Consider the following 24,125-nt stretch of genomic DNA (forward strand, 5'->3'; position numbering starts at 1 on the left):
TGGCAAACTGCGTTGATGCTATAAGGAGAATAATAGCAAGACACTAAAGGAGGAGGGAGCAGAAAGACAGATAGGCAGAAACAGTGGAGGAGGAGGAGGAGTAAAAAGTGGAGAGTGATCGACAGAGAGGGGGAGAGAAGAGAACGGTCGTCTTGGCACTCGAGTGCTGCGCGCCTTTTTCCCCGCAGCACCTGTCTCCAGTCGATCTCATGGAATAGCTCAGGAGTGAGAAACCCATCTCCGCTCTCTGCATGCATGCACCGCGCATCATCATCATCAACATCATCACCCATCGTCCGCCTTGCGTTTGGCGGACCGCTCCGCGTCCCACTTGGCTTCTTTTGGATATACATTTGTCATAACAGGGATTGCCTGCCGCGGCAATAACTCCACCAGATACGCCTTCACTACCAAGCACCAAACTCCCAGGTAAGTCTGTAGAAATTGAATACTTCATTTCACTTTGCTCCGATTTGTTAAATCTTGATTAATTTTTCTCTTGATTTGTGTACGTACTGTCTATTTCATGACGTAAGGTGAAGATTAAAGACTTAATTCGGCTTGCTCTGGTGTTACGAGAGATGGTGTAAGACAGAGAAGGGTGCATGTTGCCAGTATTTTTCGTCATTATGATGTAAAATGTGATGCAAAGTCGCCTGTGCGTGATATGTGGGTGCATTACCTATATTCAAGCAGTGAAGAGTCCGTTTCTTCCAGCCTATTCCGTAAATGCCATCACCGAACTGTATATCCATTAAGAACTAGATTTCGCTTTTAAATTGTGCATCTAGGCGATGCCTTCATCTCCAAGACACAAACACTCCCTGGGACTATTTTTGGAAGGAGTTTGATCGCAGTGCGATGTGGTCGCAATCCATACCAGTCTGCAGACGGGGAAGGGGGGGGGGGGGTGAGGATGAAGAGTGAGGGGTAAGGCAGAGGAGGGTGGGGTTGGAAGATGATGAGAGGAGGGGGGAAAATATGATGGAATCAAGATGTCGCATCCTGCCACGAGGAGATTGGCCGACACTCGTTTGATTAACCTCTGACATCTCTGGGTTGCCGCGACGGGCATCACTGTTGACAATTTGTTGAGACGTCACACATTTGGGCGTATGCCACGTCCACTCTAACACAAAACCCCCCTTCGTATAAAAGACTTGTCCACTCTACTTATCCTAAGAGTGACAGGGAGCCTCATTGTGTGATGGGTTATAGTTGGCGCCATTTAAAACTTTTGGGCTTTGACTTTGTTTTATTTTTCACGCTCGGGGAAGGGTCTGAAAAGATATATAACTATATATTGATTCATATCGGTAGAAATCTTGTTGAAAATTTCACAAGAATCCTTCCTATTTCCTCTAAATCAAGCTCTGCATACTAATAATGGCGGTCTTCCGTATTTTTCCTCTGCTTGCATAAATCTGAGCATAGTGTGCAGATTGATACTCAGTCATAGTTCTGCGAATAACATTGATCACTTCCTTACAAAATGGACAATTCAAGTTTATTTGTGTATGAGCCCCTATCATGTTTCCATTGCTATCACTTTATAAGGAGAAAGATTATCGAAATAACACCGAACCGAGCCAAACATTTCCATGAAATTATCGTTAAATTAAAACCTATAAAAACTTTTATTTGGGTCTTTCAAAGATTTTGTATATGTTTTAACTGTTAAATGATGAAAAGGAGAATGGGAATGTCTATCTGGGATTGCAGCTGGAAGGTTTGAAAAGGTTTATCTATTTACTGAATAAAAATGTTCTCCATTGTGTATCTGCCTTTAAAACGGTAGCATGCCAAACGTCTCCATTGGCAGCACACTGCATCATTTCGTCATGAGAATTAAGTAACTTATGAAGTTCGACGTCGTGCCGTAGACTACAGGATTTTTCTCTTTTTTACAGAGTTCATCACATCACACACATATCTCTGTGAGCAGTATTGATCTACCTGTCTTGTTTGTTTCCAAACGAGATATGGAGATTTTGCTTTGTATTAGCTATTGTTTATATCTATTTTTTTCCATTGATCTCTAAATCTTTGCCGATGGATTGTAGGAATAAGAAATGTTCTCTCAAAAATGTTTGCAATTTTGCAAACGTCATTCATTATGTTTTCTATTAGCATTTTACTACTCTTGTTATTCTTTTTTTATAGTCATGTGTATCAAGTTACTCGAGTGGTATTATCATGTGGTAGTTTAGTATCGCACACTATATAAAGCATGCGTTACACAGGACTTGTTTTTTTTTTTTTTTGACATCGAAAATAAAGTTCTTGTATACAATATAGCGTCCATCAGAAGTACCGAGACTAGTACAATGATCACGAAAGTATGCAATCCCATGGGGCACTGCGATGTCGGGACATCTCTCCTGTTGAGAACACGATGCCTGCAATCATCATTCCTCGTCATGATTAGATTGGCACGAAAATGGAATTGGCAGACGGCACTCGATCCGTCCTGATTCGTAATGTGACTATGTTCATTGTAGTACCATGTTATTAGGTTCCTTTCCGCATATTTTTCTCTCTCTCCGTCCCACTCTGCTCTGGTCGAACATTGTTGTCGATTCATGCCTTTGTATCACACACATTCAAACAAAAAGCACACGCACACATACATACACACAAACGCACACACACACACACACACACACACGCAAACAAACACACATAAATACATTGTGTTTTTCTCAACCTTATTTTATGTACGTACAAAACAAATTCTTATATGTACTGTTCTGTCTTCTCCATTCCCTCATCCTAGGATGTTCTCTTCGAGTAATCATGAAAATCGTATTAAAAAAAGCTAAAGTTGGTGCATTCTTTCGCTAATACTTATGTTATTCCAAGTTGTAAAATTACGTTCAGCCATGAAGTGTTTTTTTCTTGTTCAATTTCAGTTGATAATATTAATGACACATGAAGCTAGAAGGTAATCACAGCTGTTCATTGTGTAATTGCTTTTTTTCATATCGTACCATTTCTACGAAACCATTAAAAAAAAAAATTGTTTTTGCTCATCTTTAAAAATCTTCCAGAAATGTTGATATTCCCTTAGATAAATTAATTGAAGTGCTGAACAAATGAAGAAGCGTACATAACCTTGCTACCTTAATCATCATTCTCACGTGTAGCTGCGGTACATCGCGGCTTTCCTGGCTGATGTCTGGCAGAGTAAAGAAGGAAAAATGTTTTTATCTCTTCGCCATATCGCCACGGCGAGTTTAGAATTCCGATGTTACATTCCAACAACGTTGATTGCACTTGCAATGACCCTTAACGGTATATCAAAAGTGGAAAGAAAAAGTTAGGTAAGCGACACAATGTTGTCCCAGAGCTACCCATGTCAGCAAACAAGCATGCCTCTGTTTAAGAAATCAATATCCTAAACTTTCAACAAGAAAATGCAGAAATGTTCACGTTATTCCTCATTCTTGGTCACGGCTCTTAGTTTTGTAAATGCTTATACTCCTATACTCTTGTTTATTATACTCTTACTCTTACATGTGTTGCTTAAAGTCCTCATTTCAGTACCATTGACTGCCATCATCATTTATCATTATCGTCGCTGTCATTGATAGTGTTGTCATCATAGTAGCAGTTATAGTTACAGTGACAGTTACAGTTGTTGAAGGAAATAGTAGCATTACAAACCGGAGTAGTTGCTGCGCTATAAATAGTTATTTGAACAATTCATGAATGTGTTAGGAAAGTTTATGTGAAATCATGACAATCGCCATTAGAAACGCGGTACAGTGGAAGGATATATGGAAAAAAACTCTCTGCTTATACTTACCTTGTAACCCGTCAGTATAGTATTCTTCTCCATTTCTTACCCGTGATTTTTAAAGCTTTAAGCGTTGTGGCTTACAAGTACTGTTTTTCTTACTAACCCAAAATAAAGTTGTCCTCTGTGGTTTTGAAACTGTTTCCCTGTCTTCGATTTGGACTACTTCTAGTAACTGGACTTGGACTGCCCCAGAATACACTACTCAGCAATATGTAGCTACATAGAGTAACATAACCTGGTTTCCTATGCCTCTTCAGTGTCTACTAACCCTGCATTGCTAGGTACCCATTTACACACCTGGGTAAAGAGGGGCATGTAGGCCAAGTTAGCATCTTGTCCAAGGATGAACGAACTAGGTAGGGTTCGAACCCCACAGCTTGTATTTAAAAATCCCAAATCTTATCCACCTTACCACAGTGCTCATGATGATGTACATCTTGTCAAGTTATTGCTAAATTAAATGAGTTTAACAGCTTTTAATTCATTACGTCCTAAACTTACCAGTGTTTAAGACACCCCCTGAAATTTCTTTATGAAGTCTTTAGCACGAAAATTCTCAGCCTTTCAGCTCCGGAACAAAAAACATTTATTTCTTGCCTCCGTAAATTGTGTAAAATGATGACGCCACTTTGACCAAATTTTATCATTTCCATACGATACTTGATTATCTGCTCAGGACCAAAGCTGTTAAACAGACGGCTCAAAATAATGAGGTTGACCCCAGTCTCTTCATGGGAAAGAGAAACAGGGAAAAAGACATAATATACATACTGAGGAAAAGAGAATAAGAGAGAGAGAGAGGGGAGATGTGGGGTGAGGGATTTGTATGAGTTTTAGTGGTAGAAAGAAACCAACTTGACTTTGAGCGAGCCCTGTAATTCACATTTGGCCCAACGCGAGTCCTTCGATCAGGATCATGAGTGTTGACGGGTTGAATTACGGACGTGCAAATCCCATACATCTTCCAAAATAGTGGCGTACAACAAACTAGCACTTTGTTCCATTTCCCTTCCGCCATTCGTCTGCTTTCTACATTGCGCAGGCGCGTTTGGGATCTTCGGGTCTGTCTCGTACTATACCAACTATTATTGTCGTTTCATGAACCCGCAATCATGTTAAAGTCCAAGAGCAATCTCCTTACTGAATGGATTTGATTGGTATAAGTTTCTACGGATTGTTAAAATCTCGGCTCGTGTGATTCACTCTTGTACTGTACTGAAGTGCTGAAGGGATAACCAAGAGTGAAAATCGCATCAAAAAGATACGCTCGTTGTGGAATAATAATAACCAGATGGGAAGCAAATCCCGCCTGTGATCGAAGCTCGTGAGGTCCGTGACATTGTCATAATCACGTGAACGAGGTAAGTTGACTCCATCTTACACGGCTGCCCAGACACTGTTTTTAAGAATCTTTAAGTAGTCTGAAAGGTCTTCAAACAATGTATTGTCTTATTCATGTGTTACTACTATTACCTTGCTTTGATTCAACCACACGTTGAATCTACAAATGTATACAAGAGCACACTTTTTTTTTATTATTTGTTTTCTCTTATTTTGGTAATATCATTTTGGAGTTTTGGCTGACTGATAACATGAATTTTATATCCAGGAAAATACATTTGTATTAACTTAAGGAGACGTACTGAACAAGACAGTTCGCCTCGATTCTGCTTCCGATATCCATTTCATCTAACTAGGCCATTGATATACTATGCTTGCCGACATCGTTAAAGGACACTCACATGTTATTCAGCACGATTACCGATCATCAACATCGATGATGGCTTCTACATTGGTGTCATATCTCTTGCTTAGGATCGTTCTGTCACACAGTATACCACATACCGATAGCGCATTCCGTGGCGACATCAATTGTATTTCCGTCATGGTGTCCTGTTAGATGTTCCTATGCTTCAATGTATTCGATAAAAGACGGCACCACGATAGATGCAATTAGTGTTGGGAAAGACATGTCGACACAACAATATTCGTTGAGTTATTTACACCTTCGACATCACGAAAGGTGCACGTTACATTCGAATGAAATTTACACGTGACAAACACATGGTGAAGGAGATATGAAAACAATATTCACCATGTGATAGTCTACACTATGCACTGACTGCTTGAAGTTTGGGTGGTGCATCACTCACAGTGTGGTCATTATAGCGCCATCGACACCATGGCTGGCGCCAGTCATGCAGTGACGGATATGCAACAATTTTACCACGTGGTCATTAGCACCATCGGCACCATCGGCACCATCAAAGGTGCTCATTAGACTAGAGTAATTAAATGAAAGTTGATTTCATTGCAATAGAAAAAGAAGCAGATACGGACACGATGATTGAATGTAAATTTGGGCGCAAGTGGTATGTGGAAACTACATTTAGATATCATGGTGAATATTCTGTGCTGAATTTTATAAACATTGGGATGTTTTTATTAAAGACATGGATCATTAGTGGACATTATTTAAATTTCCTTTCGATTATTAGCAATTCTTTAGACACACATCGATATCTATCATACTTATTACTTCGACACTATTTCCACACAACTTACTTTGATGAGACCTGGGTCTTCCGAATTATCCTAGTCTTGGGAGAAAAAAAAAAAGACCTAACAAACAACAAGTCAGAAGCATTTTTGCACGATTCTTAAACACATGCCTAAACGGAGCGAGTGATAAGTGGTTTGTAGAGTATGGCGTGTGTTGCGTACAGACAACCCAGGCGACAGAATTGGCGCCAATACCCTTTTGTCGGAGCATCTGCAGAATTAGAGGTGTAAAAGTAAATGAAGTCACTGTGCAAGGAGTTTCAAACAGAGGTCGAAGGTCACGACAGGGTAACGCGCTGTAGTAGGCTTGTTTCCCTAAAAATGTCCGATTGCTGGGGAAGTGAGGAAGAGAGCGAGTGAGAGTGAAGGAAGAGGTGGGGGGGGGGGGGGAGCGAGAGGGAGAGTAGATTGCTCGTTGGAGGCTATTCCAATCACCTGCAAGTGCAATTTCACAGTGATGCATAATCCGTGTGTTATTTTGATCAAGATCTGGCTAAAGCCACTTGGCACTTGCTCGCCCTGCCGTACGCTATACAGTGCCCTCTGTCACAAAACGTTGACATTGTTGGCGGCCTGACCCGACTTGGCTGCGAGCAGTCACTTGACATAGCATCTCTATAAACTGCTTTTTTTTTTCTTTCACAAAGGATCTACCCTGGCTTCAGCACTCGTTGTGATGCTTTCTTAAATATTTTGTTCAAAATGTGACGGGAACTATTGTCATTAAAGTTACTGTACCATATTGTGTACCACGGCATTATTTAGGGTGAAAAAAAGAAAAAAAAAGAGACCATGCAATTACGTATGTAATGTATGGTAATGAAAATGTTCATGTATACAGCGAATGTATGACATATCAAACGAACAAGAATGCAATGTATGTAATGTATGGTAATGAAAATGTTCATGTATACAGCGAATGTATGACATATCAAACGAACAAGAACGATATTCAAAGAAGAAATGATGCACAAAAAAAAAATGCTGACACTCGAGTGCAAAAAGTCTCGTGCTAATTTAATTAACGCCTGTTTTGAGACGTAAAGTGTAAGTCTCAGTTATAGATTCCAGACGACTTTTAGGTAGTTTCCACATTCAAGTACATGTAGCTCTTTGTCTGCCGAGGTCTATGAAAATGTCAGTTCCACTGGACGTGAATGCTACAGAGTATAATCATGTGCACTCCATTATCTATTATACGCCAGGGTAACATCACGTTTCTTAGTCCTCCTGCTGGGGCGGCTATAGGAAAAAGTGCTCCTGATCGCGTTCGTTGATGTTGACCGATAGTGCACAGCCCTTGCTATATATGGACTGGATCCAGTACACGTCCGAACATTCATTCTCTTTTACTGCCCCTGACTTCATGGTCCTGGTGTCCCTGAGGTCCCGAGAGGAAGAAAGTCTGGCTGTAGAGATGTAGAGGGCGATATCAGTAATAGCTGCAATTATCGCCAGGTGAATGTATCGTGATCGTACACATAATAGTCTAACAAAATAATAATGGTTTTGCCGAGAGGCGCTCATGTATACAAGAGACCGGATAAGAGTAAAAATTTAATAACAGAGTCAAATTTAATTAGTGCCCGCAATAATCTTTTTATGTTTCATTTTTATGTTTGTTTGTTTATGTGTGCATGTTCATGACGTGCATTACTGTGGGGATCAAAGGAGTCGCACGATAGATGTTTGATGGATGCTGCCCGGGTTCGTCACAAAGTCACATGACATACACCGACTTATCGGGCTTCACAACTTGATCGGTCACATGAATAGATCAAAACCTATCCAGAAAAGTACGTCTGTAAAATATAATCGCATGACGTATTGAAACAAAATAGAATAGTCATGGTATTACGCATTCCGTAGAAGGCACATACATGCACATGCCCTCATTCATTCAGGAACTGCGGGCTTTGCTTTCTGTTATTGCGACATCAGAGACGTTGCATTATGAGACACATTCATACCAGAGCGTCGGAGCTAGACAGACGTTGTAATGCTATGATGGTTCCTTGTTGCCCAAAAGTAATGCAGCATGGAAATTATTGATATGTAATTTATTATTTAGGTCAGTGCGATTCATCGTCACAATGTCTGTGCCCATTGTCGCATTTACCTTTATTGTCGTGTGTTTTGTGCAAGGCCGCCAGTTGCCACAGTATTATATAGAAATCATTTACACAGTCCCATCGGTGGCTCCATGATGATAGGAGTACCCATTGGTATCTCATGATTTCTGATCGTAATTATGTACTGTGTCCTTTTTTATCACAAGAGACGGGGGATGAACGACTGCTTCATCAACTGCTGGGTTGTCGGAATTAATTAGAATTACCCTGGCAGACGAGGGGTCGGTTAACGGACGACTGGCGCGAGTCGTTCACAGTTTGTGTTTTGGGCTTTCCTCGTAAGGAGAAAAAAAAATACGGACACGAAACCCATATCCTACCAGTGGTGCATAGTCATTTCAAGTAGATGATACAATATTCAGTAGGTTGCCTTGCTGCATTGTTTGAAAAGGAGATAAAGAGAGAAAAAATCTTGTAATGGGACGCATACAGATTATAGGAAAGATCCAATACGCCATAGCAGGAGCATTAGTGAGCAGTAAGACATATAAAACAAGAACCAAACATTTAACAAATAAACAGTCAAACCTAGTTAGCCATTTTGACCGGTCGTTGATGATGGACTGACAAAAATCTATTAAATGGCTTGTCTCTGTTTGATTACAGAGTGTGACATATTCCAGTAATCCATAACAGGAAAAGCATTTCAGTGATATGTTTAATAATACAATCACTAATTTCCAAATGTTTTATCATAATCTTTTATGCTTATTAATTATCTTAAGTTTCAGTTTTCAGTTCAGTTTATTTTCATGTTTTTTATTTTCTAAAAAAATAACAATACGTCGTGGTAGCACAAAAAATAACACGCACAAAACACATCTCACAAAAATAAACAGTAAAAAGTGTACATTAACAGTCGTTATGCTGATATTGTTGATGCGAAAGAATATCGTACCTTTAAAAAGACTGAAGCAAATCTTTGTACTCTCTATAACTAAAGAATAAAAGAACAAAACATGTTTTGCAGTCTATTTTTCAGACTTATAAATAACACCATGTGCCTGCGTGCGGTGGTTCCATGATATTTGCTCCTGCGACAATTGCTCTCTTGAAATATCTGCACGCTAAGCCAAACATAATATAAGTTTACCCTCAAACATAACCCTAGCTCTAATCCTAATCCTCACATCAGACTAAACCTAAAACCCTATCACAATCCTAAGTATGGCGATGTACTTCAAGTGCTATTGCTTTTGCGAATCTAAGACAATCTTGAACATCTAAGTCTGCGGCATGTCAAAATATTGAACTATAGATGCTTATACCTATAACCATCTAATACTACATTACCATTTCGAAGCACTGTAATGTGGTCTTTTGCCCCCTCCATGATGAAATCAATCCAGAGACAGAACAGTGTTCATATGTATCTGATTCATCTCCCTGCCGAAGCTTCAGTTTGGGCCCCCTTTTTTGGCCCACTATATGAATAGCTGTAGCTGTGATCCCCCAATCAGCTGGTAATTGACGAGCTTCCTTGTGGAGAAGCCTGCTCAATCTCCCCGCCCATCTCCGATCGGGGGGAGGTGTGGTAGCCCGTATCACCCATAATCGGTGTTTCTCAATGACGTAACGAGGGAAATCTAAGGTCGGAGTTGGGTGACTTAAAGTAAAGAGGCATAATGTCATGTTCAGTTCAATTCAATTTAAACTTTACTTTCATTTTTAAAGAGAATATACAAAGCAATGTGTGAATTTGAATGATACACATTAAGTACAGAATAACAACATGTTCATACAATCAGTACAACAAGAGGTACACTAGTATATACAGATATGATTTATTCTGCGAAAAAAAACAACAATGGAGGTGTACCCACTAAAAAGAATCTGCTCATACTATGGATACCTCAGAAGGAAGGGGGAAGAGGGAGGTGAAGAACTTTCCAACTACAAAGAGTGCGGGGAAAAGTAAGGAAGAGGAAACAACAAATTAAAGGGAGGAAAGAGATGAGACATTTCATGTCGTAAAAAAAGCCTAGATCAATGTTTTCAATGTTCAAGCTGAATTGAGTAAGTACTAAGGTGTAGAAAGGAACAAACAGAAAGGTAGACGTTTCAGTGAAATGAACGTATGATAAAAAATAGGGGCTCGCTGGCATAGTGGATAAGACAACTGACTTTCAATCGGAAATCCCGAGTTCGAATCCCATCACGTGCCTTGGACAAGATGTTTTGAATCCACCATGTCCCTCTCGACCCAGGAGTATAAATGGGTGTATATCAACGCTATATCGGGTAATAGTGATGGCGGGGCCCTCCGGTAGAGAAGTTACAATGCTGAAGTGCTCTGTAGCTTTCTTCGATGAATTGGACTTAGTATGGTTGTTGTTGTTATTATAAGTAAGAGTGCGTAGTAGTGCAAAATTTCATGCATTGGAATGATGTCATCTTTTCTCATAAAAAAAAAAGCAAACAAAATCGTGCCCTCGAGGTAGCATGAACAAATGACTATAAGTCAGTGCATGTAGTTCTTTTGAAAAGTGAAGTAACGTTTCGTGAATGAAAGCGACTATTTCTGCTTGTATTGCTCTCGGCCCTATACCTCCTTACACAGCGACCCTCATTACAATATCATGTTAACCGGAAATGAATGGAGTGGTTCACAATGACACCCATGTGTGAGTTTAACCAGTCTTGACAAATCTGATTTAAGTCTACGGTGGTGTCGAAGGTTTGGAAAAAAAGCCTACTTCTTCTACTCACCCGAGGAAAAAAAAAAAAGAAAAGAAAAGAAAAGAAAAGAAAGGCTTGTCTTTCACTATTTCCAAATGAAGATGACGGGGCCTGATAAGACAAGATGAGTAAAATGTACTATCAGGTGACTAATTATCCACGCGACACGCCACTGGAGATAAAAGAGGCGTAGCAATTCGAGTCATCCTCAATGATAACACTGAAATCTAGCATCGCACCTCAAAAAAATCAAGTCAGTCACACTTAAGCAGCCGAGACACAGTACCGGGTTGTCCCTGATTGATTGAAACAACCACGCGTGACAAAAGAAAATGGGGGAAGAAATGCGTGGCTCGGCGCGTTCCATTCAGAAACCTCCGTCAGGGCTTATGTCGCATCTGCGAAACATAGCGTAATTAGAGACTGCAGATGTCTGGAATTGATATATAGGGATAACAGTACTATGTTTCAGACTGAACAGGATAACACGTCTTAGTTAAAACCATTGATAAAACAAAGGGGCTTGAAAACACTCCCCCCCCCCCTTCTCGGATAAAATAGAGCATTCCCGGTTTTTTTTCCCTTTCCCCTGGATCGGGGAACTGATAGCATGTTCGCGTAATACACGTATAGCTGGCAGAATCTTTTTTTTTTTTTCCTACACGGATGACTGCAATTTGCACGTATACTTTTTCACTGAAACCTTGCATCGCAAAGACTTTCCCAGATGTGGAGACAAATTAAAGACCAGCAATTTTATACATTACAGGTTGCCATCGATTACGATGTCAGAGTGACATGCGTGTTTACAGCATCATCAAGCTCAAGTGTGCATTACTGCTGCTTTTGCCTGTTCGTTGTTTATGCTTATGGCAATGAATGAAACCAAATATCACTGTTAAAAAAAAAGACATGTATAATGCGGAATACGGCATGCATTTTCTATTCATCTAGATGACAAGCATGCACCGTCATATAAAAGCTAAAGCAAAATTGCCCTCAAACCAAGGGAAAAACACGAAAACAAACGCATTTGATGAATGTTTAGTCATGTTAGTCAGAATTCACTTTGAAATATTCTGCTTGAACAGTTTGATCTAAAATCACTTGTAAAGGGCTGATTGAAGCAGACTCATTCAGACTTATGAACCTGACGCAGATACTGTCACTAGTATTGCGTCATCACTTGCCTGGCTTGGTCTAAACAAACCATAAATCTCAAAGAAATGCTGAAAGCGTCGTGTAAACACGGTCTTAACTCATCACACCGTTCGTTATGCATATGGTCTGTAATCTTCGTGAGATGTAGAACTACCGCATTCAAAGCAATGTGACACGTTACAGTTCACGGGACGTTGCATAGATCACCTTTATATTCTTCTATGCGTGTGTGGGTGTGTTTGCTTGTTTGTTTTTCTTATCTTTTCAGACAAGCGGCACAACGATGGAGTAGGAACGCCTTTGAAAGAAAGAGTGTATTAAGTTTTTGGCTAAAAAAAACCCCCAAACTAAACATTGCGAAACCGAAACGCATTTGGGTTTGAAGATTTAAAACATTTTAAACAGAATTGGTGTTGATGAATAGCGAATGATAACGATTATACATGTACATGTCATGATAACCTCAAGAGGTAGGGATGTTTTCCTTTAATATATCATTATGTCAAACAACAAAACATGGTTGCGCTTTCTTCATTTATGTAATTCTTTACCTCTGCTTCCTCCCTTGTTCTTTTCTCCTTAGAAAACAATACACACGACACTTAACTTTCAATTCCGGAGTGACACGTCCCTCCGTGTGAATTTTATAGTGGAGAGGCACTCACTTGAAAAACACAACCTTTGTGTTGTGTTGTTTTGTTTGTTTTATTCGCCACGTGAAGCAGCGAGCCGTAATTACAGAACTCGTTGGGAAGGAGGCACGACACTTCTCGCCTCCATCACACTCCAAAATTCTTCGAGCGATTTTTAAAACTGCTTTCAAAGCTTGCCGCGAAGCCTCCGTTGCCGCTTAGTCCCGTGCGTGCTAAATATAATTAGGCGACGCGAGTCTAACGAATGACGCGGCAGACTGTAAAACCATCATTCGATAAATCACAGTCAGCTTTCGTTCTCGGACAAATCTGTTCTCATCGAGGTCATTTCGTTAACACATTTCCAGGCGCAATTTAACGTATTTGTATTCATGCTAATGTACTATTGCCATCATTTTATACTCGACTCTTCCTTGTGTATATTACGTGAGTGTATATGCGTGATAGTGTGTGTGTTGGGGGTGTCGTTTTGCTGAACAAAACATAGAAAACTGGTGTGATAGTCCTTCTCTACTTTCTATGTGCTTCATTCATTGAAATCGCGCAAATTAAGGCTGATATAATCATATCCATTGCAATGTAATATACAGCATGTAAGATAACTTTTCTTAACCGCATAAGCAGTGGCACTAGAATTATACCTTACAATGTTATTGATATTGGATTACACATTGTTGTATCCTTGTTAAATCCTGTAATAATAATGCATTTCTGTAGCGCATAATAATCAAGAAGATTCTCTTTAAAGAACTTCCCAAACATTAGAAAAAAAAAGTTTTGAAAGATTTTGCAATTACTTGTGTCTGTCTCAACCCAATAAGTTTATCTAGCAGCCTATTCCACAAAATCGATGTTGCAATAACAAAAGATTGATCTCCATATGAACAAGTGGAAGAAGCCGGTACAATAAGAGTACTCTTATATATCAGAAGAGCTGAGTTTTTTTTAAAACATATATTTAATAAACAGACAGCAGACCATCGAGTAAGTAGTGCAATGATGGAATATTTGCTTTCACATTCATCCTTCTTAACCCCTTATGTGTCAATGAGGCAAAATGTGCACAAATGTTACATTCATACGTATGGACATGTAATCAATGTGGCATGCAGAGAGCTAAAGATATTACTGCTGGCCTACCGCATCGGCGTGTTTACTAGAAAGTATTTGCAACATGTCCAACCCCTCAGTGCAATTCTATTTCGAATCACCCATTGCCGGACTGTTGAGTAGGAGAGTATCTCTCCTGCGTATAAGGAGGGCATAGAAGACAGACAAAACTGAAGTATGCCTAGCGGAAATTTACCTGATCATTCACAAACAAAATTGCGTTAGGCTTGCTTTGGAGAATTCTGTTTAGCGCTAGAAATCGAGGACCATCCCCCGCGGTGGAATAGCCGTGCAAGTTCCGACAAATTAAAGTGTGTACTCCGTCACTTTAGCTGCTTTTGGCGAGCAACGCGACTCTCCCGCGAGCGACAGTGAAAAGAGAGACAGAGAGGAGGGGGTGGAGTAGCAGGAGAGAGAGAGAAAGAAAGGGAGACAGACTACACAGCACGGAGACACGTAAATATCTATCAGCGTTCGCAAATCGAGGGGATGTGGGACACACAGTGTGAGATTTAGCATTGATTGAATTTCAATATCGAATCGATGAGAGTATATAGGAGTCCCGGGACGTTCTTGTGCACCGTCGCAGCTTGAATGGGGGCAAATCGGATTTACGATGCATATCGTTTTGGTAATTCGAGATTTATAGGAGTTTTTGAGAGTCCCAACTACTTGAATGCAAGTTATATATCAAACTAGAGTTGTACCATGATATAAACAAATCACTCATTCATGGATTTAGTGGCAAAACATCGCTGCAGGCTGGTAGTCTGGTAGTCATGAGTTAGGCATATCTCAAATACACACACGTTTACATGATTCGGGAATGCATAAGTTTCCAGGATTAAAAAAAAAAAAATAAAATGACTGCTCTATATCGTTAAAAGAAAGGACAGAAAAGTTTGTGAGTTGCATTAGGAGAACAATGTAGTAGTAGTAGTAGTAGTAGTAGTAGTAGTAGTAGTAGTAGTAGTAGTAGTAGTAGCAGTAGTAGTAGTAGTAATATTAGTAGTGGTTGTAGTAGTAATAATGATTGTTAAGGTAGAATTTGCACTGCAGCGCACTGCCGACTGTAGTGTTTATTCCATATACAGAATTCATCCAACGAGATGAAACGCCTTTGCGGGTTGTTAATGTGTTTGTTTTATTCATGCCAATATCAACAGCAGTATGCTGGCTAAGGCAGTTAAAGGTAGGGAATCCCATTTGCATGCCTTTATGAAGAGTTGTATAAATACAGTGGTATGTTGAAGAGAGTATCATTTTAGAAACTCCCATAAAGTATTGAAAGTGGAAGGCAACATTTAGTACATTTTTATTGACCGTTAAGATTTTGAATTGAATTTTTTTCGGGGCTCACCGTAAATTCCAGTACATTTCTAGGCTACCTTTGCAGACCCATGCACTGCATGTGTGTCCATCATGTATATTTTGTGAAGAAAGTTCATCAAAACTTACAAACATTTCTGTATACATTCTTGCCACACACTCTATATGTTATTACATCAGCTTATACTTTTAGATTTGTGTTTATAGATAAAGAATACAGAAGACTGCAACAAAAAGGCTTAAGTGTGGCTGACACACAGAACTACTGAGCAGTTGAGTTTTGTGCATTATTCAAATTGAAGATACTGTTGACTTCCAAATTTCTCAGCAGTGGCCTATACAAGTCCCCTGAGGTTCATATTTAATGTTTTGCTGCATTTTGGGAGGTCTGTAAAAGGTATCCCCTATACCTTTAATATGGTACATAATTATAAGAATTATTTTAGCCACAAAAAACGCAGCATTTTTAGGGTGGATTTTAATGTTCACTAGAGATGCGGTCAGTATTTCGTTGCCATTTTGTCTGCTGATCGCTCCTTCTTACGTCCATGCCGCAAGGATGTCCCTGTCGGAACGTGCGGTATGAGAATGGAACTCGCAAGGAGAACGATGCATCCCATGCGTAACCTAGCAACAACCAAAACAAAATGGAACATGCAAGTTAATCCTCCGTAGACCGATCTCCTCGCCAGATGGTACAGGCACGTGTCTCGTGCATTCATGAGTTTACATCAGCACATTCGCAGAAATGCCGACACTTCCCTCTTCTTATGTCCACGCTAACACGCAAAATCGATGGGGACATTTTAACCGTTGAAATTTATCAGTCTCTCGCCTGCTAGTTTAGAAACACAATCGGAAAGGTCACACGAGCGCTGCTTACTTATACCACGCCGTGCCTAGATTTTATGACGACCACAGAGATAAGACACACGCAAAGATGCACGTAGTATAGATTGTGGAAATAAAAATTTTGCTGAAGATGAGACGAGCAAGGTGTGTGGCAGCAGCCCGGTGCAGCTGTGAGAGAGTCACAGCGTACGGTTTATTAATAGGATCTTTCAAGGGATTTTAACATTGTACGGGGGCCTACAAAATTATCATCATACTTGAAGAACCATTCTTGATTTCGATGACACAAATGACTAACTTCACCAACCGCCTACAAAGCACCACTGTGATTGCTATTACAGTATTGAAATGAGCCATGTAATTTGAATATCATCATAATACACTTCAACTATCCTTGTCTGAGCTCGAATTTGATGAATTCAGTTCATCCCTGATACGAAGATTCAGTTTATTTCAGCGTTATGTTATTCCCTCTGTCCGTAATTTCCCTCGTAGTTCAAATCAGGACATTGATATTTACAGAGACGCCAGCAATATAAGAAGATGTGAAAAAAAAATAATGACCGTTTTCATTTGCTTTTATACTACTATCCAGAGAGTCTTTGCTATCTTTGTAAACTATATATATCACACACTCACCGATGGCATAGGCGCCGGAAGTGGGGGGGCAGGGGGGGCGGCCGCCCCCCCAATCCAAAAAGTGGGGGGCAAAACGCATTTTTGCCCCCCCAAAAAGCCCCCCCCCCAAAAAAAATGATAATAATAAAAATAAATGAATAAACAAAGAAAATAAAATAAATATGTATATATATGAATAAAAGGGGAAAAATATGGCTACAAACGGCAGCTTTTGGACTGTAAAATGTCAAAATTTTCAAGCTCGCTCGCTTTGCTCGCTCGCATCCAGCAGTTGAGCCCGGTGCGCCTTCCCCTTAATTTCTAAAGCGAAAAACATAGCTACGACGGCAGTTGTTGGACTCTAGAATGTCAAAATTTTCAAGCTCGCTCGCTTCGCTCGCTCGCATTGAATCGTTATGCCATTCTCCTAATGTTGCTGACAGTAATTGCCAGCAGTTGCGCCCGATGCCCCCCCCCCCCCCTTAATTTCCAAAGCGAAAGGTATAGTTACAAACGGGAGTTTGGGGACTGTAGCATGTCAAAATTTTCAAGCTCGCTCGCTTCGCTCGCTCGCATTGACTCGTTATGCCACTCTCCTAACGTTGCTGCCAGTAATTGCCAGCAGTTGCGCCCGATGCCCCCCCCCCCTCCTTAATTTCCAAAGCGAAAGATATAGCTACAAACGGGAGTTTGGGGACTGTAAAATGTCAAAATTCTCAAGCTCGCTCGCTTTGCTCGCTCGCATTGAATCGTTATGCCATTCTAATGTTGCTGCCAGTAATTGCCAGCAGTTGCGCCCGATGCGCCGCCCCATTAATTTCCAAAGTGAAAGATATAGCTACAAACCCCAGTTTTGGAACTGTAGAATATCAAAATTTTCAAGCTCGCTCGCTTCGCTCGCTCGCATTTTATTGTTATGCCATTCACCTTATGTTGCTGACAGTATATAATTTGTCTATCGTTTCACACCGTCATTCCATAATCCATGTAAGGAAAACTTACAATGTTCCTCAATGACTGCGTTGTTGAATGTATCACATTCCGTAATGTATTGTAGTCCCATTATTGCTCACGCACACACGCACAAGCATACAGACCGTCAAAATTACTTTATGGTTCCCCCCATGTTTCGACCCCCCGTAGGCCACTTTACATATATATATATATATATATATATATATATATATATATATATATATATATATAATAGATGTGTGTGCGTGTGTGTGTGTGTGTGTGTGTATGTGTATATTGTGTAACATAAATGCATGGTCTAATCTTGAGCCCCCTCCAATGTTTGCCCCCCCAATCCAAAACTGCTTCCGGCGCGCCTGACCGATGGGCGTTACAACATTCTGGCCTCGTGTGTCTAGCTATCTTGTTTGCTGCACCTGCTTGGTGAAACACCTTGGTGTTATTTTTCATCACTTCATTAGACACGAGCGCAACTTTCCACGACCACCTTACTCTGTACTGCGGTGTTGTGTTGATAGCGTTCATCGCCGTTTCTCCCCCAATGAAACACAAGTCCCCAGCGATGCGATCCCTGTGTCGTTGCCTGGCAACCAGCTTTCGCGGACGCGCGTAAACAACATCGTCTGCTCGTCCGTGATTGTGTTACCTGGTCACGTGATGCGCATTTATTTATCATAATTCCTCGCCAGACTGCGCTGAAGTCTCGGTATATGCAATGCAAAGAGTAGCACGTCCCACCAAAGAAAAAAAAAGTTCGAACTGGAGAGAAACACAAATTCTCCACAGGGTGCAACAGCTGTAAAGCTCAAACGCAAAAGAAGAAATGTTCCAAAGCCTTTGTTGTTATTCGGGTCCTGCGATGACTGTATCTCCAGTGGGATACCCAGTGTGATACGAATCAATCATTCTGAACGACCCCAGAACACCTGATCCCGTTAGCATACCAACTGACTGTTCCACGCAGTCATGCTTATGCATCGACCCGTTAAATGATTTGAAGGGGGAAAAAATCACATACAAAGTTATATTCCTCGTGCGAACCTTCTGTTTTGTTTTGCTTTAAAAAAAAACTAAAAAAAACAACACAAAAAACAATGTCCCAACTCCCGCTAGTTCCATTTTCTTACTATCTCTCCACCCCCCCCCCCTCATTATGACACGGACACTTGAAGGTCTCGGCTCGATTACGATATGATAATAAGTGACATTCTGAACCTCATGGAAACCTGCTTGCCACCTAATCAACCAGGTACGAGTCATCTGTCGAATGCACACACGAAGTAATTGTATAATTATGAAATAAAACTAGCCTTAAGGCCACGGTACCGTGAAATCCATCATCATCATGTGCAATTCAACATTTTCACTGCTTTGTCTGAACGATGAAGGAGAAGTCAAGCGAGAAGAATCCTCCTCGCTAACTACCGTTCCGGGCGCACTGATCGCTGGCGGGAGGTATAGGTTGCCAATAACAACAGTCGCTCGCCGTGACTTTGACGTCGCTTTCACAACTTTCTGTGTGCTTCTGGAAGCCATTGTAGGCGGACACACTTCAGTAGTTAAGGGCCTTGCCATATTCCTTGTCCAATTTGAGCTTAATCCCCACTCGCCATAAAAAAAAAGGACTATCATCTGATCGCCGGGGGGGGGGGGGGTCTAGTTGTAGCCGTGCGGTGCGTAATGAATGATGGTATTACGAGGTGCTTTAAAGTTGCATCTCTCCTTTTGAAGGATGAGGAAACATGTCTTAATTCTCCGCTTCCTCCAGCTTGTTCAATGCAGCACTCCACTACCTTCGGCAAGAATGACATAAATAATGTTAGGAGAAAAAAAAAATAAACTAAACTCATTATCAAGCTTCGTCTTTCCCAAGACCCCAAGTGATTACTTGACCAACATTTTAAGATGGTGAGACGTGCCGTATCGGTCTACTTTAATTGAAATATTTCACAACAATCTCCCATGGCATTACATTAATAATTTGAATAAAGCAATAGAATCATGGTAAGGCCTACAGTACACGCAAGATTTGAAATCATGATCCTGGTAATATCATCATCTGGCTTGAACGGGGTTAAATCTGATACTCAAGCATCGATTATTAAGGTTAGGCCACCCTTTTTCATACATTATATTTTTCGAGCACCACAGCCAATTGAATTCAATCGCGGATCGAAGAAGTGTGCCAAATGCAAAAGGAACATTCCAACCTTTTTAAGACTGCTCCCAGTCCCAATGATCGTGGTCCCGTTGATAAAAATACATATCTGATACAAAAGTCATGATGCATGAAAGTATTTAATCATTCATGTAATTATCTGTTAACAAAAAACAAGCTAACTTCATTCAGTTTCAAGAGAAACTAATTCTTTTTCCCGGAGGGCCCTGCATAATCTCTGTATTGATCATAGTATTGTGACCGTATAAAGAGCACATAAAAAAGAGAAGAAATATAATTCCTACACACATATATGAGTACAAATCAATGATATAGGTTAAAAGTATGTACGCACCGGACGGACAAAACCAACTTTGTAATCATATAATGGAGTAGGACATGTAGCAAGAAAGATCTCAAGAAGTTTGGATAACCTTAAACAATGGTCACACGACTGCAGGAAGAATTAATTTCACACCTTTAAGTTTATGTCTTTAATCAATTTGAATGAGTCACTCCTGACGGCCTGGTAAAAAAATCTTTTGTTTCTTACATCATCATGTAAGTCAATCATAATGGCTCAAAGTGAAGTTGAGAGAGCTTCGTTCGACCTTCCCCTAATGACCCGTCCATCATTAGCATCAGGCCCAGTTATGGTTGCGAAACTCCTGCGAGGAGCTCATGAATGCTAAGCGAGACGCCGTAATGATATTGCCTTCATTGAATCACAGTTTAATCACTCGTCCCGTCCTCTATACCACCGCATGAAAGTATGGCACCATCTTATGTTTGTTTGTGTGTGTGTGTGTGTGTGTGTGTGTGTGTGTGTGTGTGTGTGTGTGTGTGTGTGTGTGTGTGTGTGTGTGTTTTGATACCACCTCAGTACAATGGGTTATTTACGCTGTATAGCCGTTTGGTACGATAAGTTGTAGAATTTTGACTCATTTTTTCGCATCATTCACGTAAGTTTACTGGGGCAGCAATTTTCTGTAATAGCATTGACACATTATCTTGGTTCTTATAAATGAAGTTGCATTTTAGCTCTATCACCTTTCACAAAATAAAGAGCAGTGTTAAAAACTCTTTATTTTTTGAGGGTTAGTGATATGTTATAGGACCTTTTTTTAGGAGTGTTGGGTTCAATGTTGTCTTCTTTGTTGTTGTAAGCATTATCACATGAATGTCCTGATGAAAAGTGGGTCATTTACAAGACTGTTTCATTACGAAGATAAGATTACAACATACCAAACATACCACACAATGAGGGCATCATATCATGTCACTGTTGCCAGGCAACGTGACACCGCGATTTCCCTCAAGAGGAAAATTCACTCCCACGTCCGCCTATACTTGGTTGGTTTCTGATTGAAACGCGGTTTCGAAAACTTTCCTCATCTGTCGAACAGTTGTTCATCCAGCCTCTACATATCCGCCCTTATTCGTCAGTCTTTATTTAGTTCGTTGATCAATATAGATAGACAGGTAATCCCAGAGGTCCGATGGTTAAGAAAAGGATCGAGAGTAAGGAAGAGGGGGTGGGGGAGGGGATGAGGACAAAGACTTTATTCTGGCAGTATTCGCCATTCTCCATCTCCACCCATGTGTCGTAGTGCTTAGTTCCTCCGCGTCGGCCAGCTGGAATCGCTGACAATGAACCTGAGCGAATCTTCCACTCTTCCTTTCTTTTGGAAACCTTACCAAACAAAAAACTACAAAAGAATTCTCATTCACTCTCTTATCCTCTTCCGCTCCCTTCAGTGTCCTCTGGAGGAGATAGAGATTAGCGCTGATTAAGTAACTGTTGAGCTTCAGCTTTCTTTTACTCTCTGAAAGTTATGTCGGGACTGCTTCGTAGACGATCGATAGGCCGAAAGCAGGTGCTCCTTTCTATGGGCGGCATTTACGCGATGGCTACCGGCCTTGATCGCCCTAGAATCGAATCGATCGTAGTAATTACCTGTGGTGAGTGGTGTCTTCTTCAACTTCACCAGTCAAATATCGACATGATTGAGAGTCAACTTTTTTTTTTCATTTCTTTCTCGCATCGAAGCGGCTTTGTCACTTCACTGGCCTGAAAATGAAGGAAACTTTTTTTTTCCTCACGACAATTATGAGTTCACTTTTGTACGCACACTAGCATGATATCGTTTCGAGTCTTCTTGCTGAAACACATACCTGGTTCACGGAGATGAAATTTGATATAAATGTACCACTATCAACACACACACAAACACCACACGAACCGATGGGTATATTATTATGGAATAGTTTGATGACAAGCTATAAGTATGATTTCTACAGTATAATTTCCTTAATTATGATACATTAAGATAAAAAAGAAACAATGAAAACAAAGTATAAAAAGAGAAATCATCTATAGTGTAGATTTAGAAATGGAAATAATAATACTTTAAGTTGGTTGAAAGGACAACTTACACCTTTTTTGATAGAGCACACGAATGTTTAACAATTTACACACACACACACACAAACATACACACACGTTGAAAGTAATCAACGGGTCTGACAAAAAAAAAAAAAAATGTGTCCCTCGTTCAATATTCAACATCTGTTGCTTCACTCCGCGTAGTTGCCAAAAGCATTGCTTCACTATCAATGCACGACGCTTGAATGCAGTTTGCCAATAATTTATGTTCTCATGCTCACGATGGGAAAAAAGAGACATAAGAATTCATAACCTGCTACGCTGCAGCGAACAAAAATAAGCACCTCTCCGAGGCCCGAAATGCTAATTTCGCCATTGTCATTTTCGTTGCCATAGTTACCGCTTGACCTTGGGCGCACTACGAGTCATACCACGTCAGTCTCACAATTTAGCACTATACAACAACGGGACAAATGAATGATATCCGCCACAGTAGTACATGAGATTGGAGAACACGTCTGGTGAGTGTTTTGAAGTGACCCGCAGGATTCCCTGCAAATCAAACCAAAATGACTCTCTCTCTCTCTCTCTCTCTCTCTAATGACACTCATAATATGTTACGTTCGAGACCTTGTTTGACAGCAAACACATTGCATAACGACACTCTTGATGAATGTCATGAATTACCATAAATCTTCTCAAAACAGCTGAGAAATCACACGGAGTTTGTTTTAATGTTGAGCATGATGTGTCTTCAACTTCATCTATAGCATAACGACAGAAATATTGGTGACAAAATGAATACCAATACAATCAGAGATAATAATACATTATGCTCCCAAGTTTTTCGAATGATAATCAAATATGTCATTCTTTTCGTGTAGCCTACTAATCATGGCACGCCCTTTCACCTGTTGTCTTGCCTCAACTGCCGTAACAAAATATTAATCACGCCTTTAGAACAGCAGAACATAGACGCCTGGCTTACATACTGTCAATATTAACAATTATTTTATGAATTACGCTCCATTATAGCATGGAGCTACATGATTACAGCATGCTTTTTCTGTGGTCAAGCTATACACACATGCGGGAATGCATCTTTGCAGTCTAACTGTTGCGTTTGTTTGAGTTTCCGAAGCTTGTCTATTACCGAATCTCGCTGGCTGTCTTCCCCCACTCAATGTCCAGCACAGACGCAAAGTCATTATAATTTTGATGACGTCACACGTTGATATTGTCATAGGAGAACACATATGGAGAATGAGTTACGATATTGCAACAAAGCATGGAGCAAAAAAAAAAAGGAGGAGAAAGAGAGGGAGAGAGAGAGAGAGAGAGAGGGGGGGGGGGGGGCAGAGCAAAAGAGAAACAGAAAAGATAGATCGAATTGCCCTAGCTGCATTTGCACAAATTCTCGGTTAAATGATGACGAACTCTCACGGTCTTTTGCGCAAGTCGGCTGTGGTAACGGCGATGTGAAGGTTTGAAGCACATCGCTTGCTCCCTATCTGCGCATCGCATCATTTTCCCCCGTACGGAGATTAGTGCATCAAATATGAGATGTTTTCGGTACATCTGCGTATGCGTGGCCTGCCACTCGAAGAGGGATGATTATTATTGGGGACCTCGCTTCATTTCAGTGTAAACAAGGTCAGTTTTGCCTGAGTGTGTCTGTGTGTGTGTGTCTTTCTTTGTCTGTGTGTGC

General features: G+C 40.5%; 1 protein-coding gene across 1 annotated transcript in view; it reads left to right on the plus strand.

Annotated features, from left to right (window-relative positions):
- Positions 1–242: 242 nt before the first annotated feature.
- The window catches only part of LOC140233940 (uncharacterized), a 142,230-nt gene continuing 118,347 nt past the window's right edge, over positions 243–24,125 (plus strand). The window contains exon 1 of the mRNA XM_072314038.1: positions 243–429. The gene's annotated coding sequence lies outside the window, so the exon portion shown is untranslated. The remainder of the gene's footprint in view (positions 430–24,125) is intronic.

This window comes from Diadema setosum, chromosome 1 (genome assembly GCF_964275005.1).
Source record: "Diadema setosum chromosome 1, eeDiaSeto1, whole genome shotgun sequence".
Taxonomy (NCBI): Eukaryota; Metazoa; Echinodermata; class Echinoidea; order Diadematoida; family Diadematidae; genus Diadema; species Diadema setosum.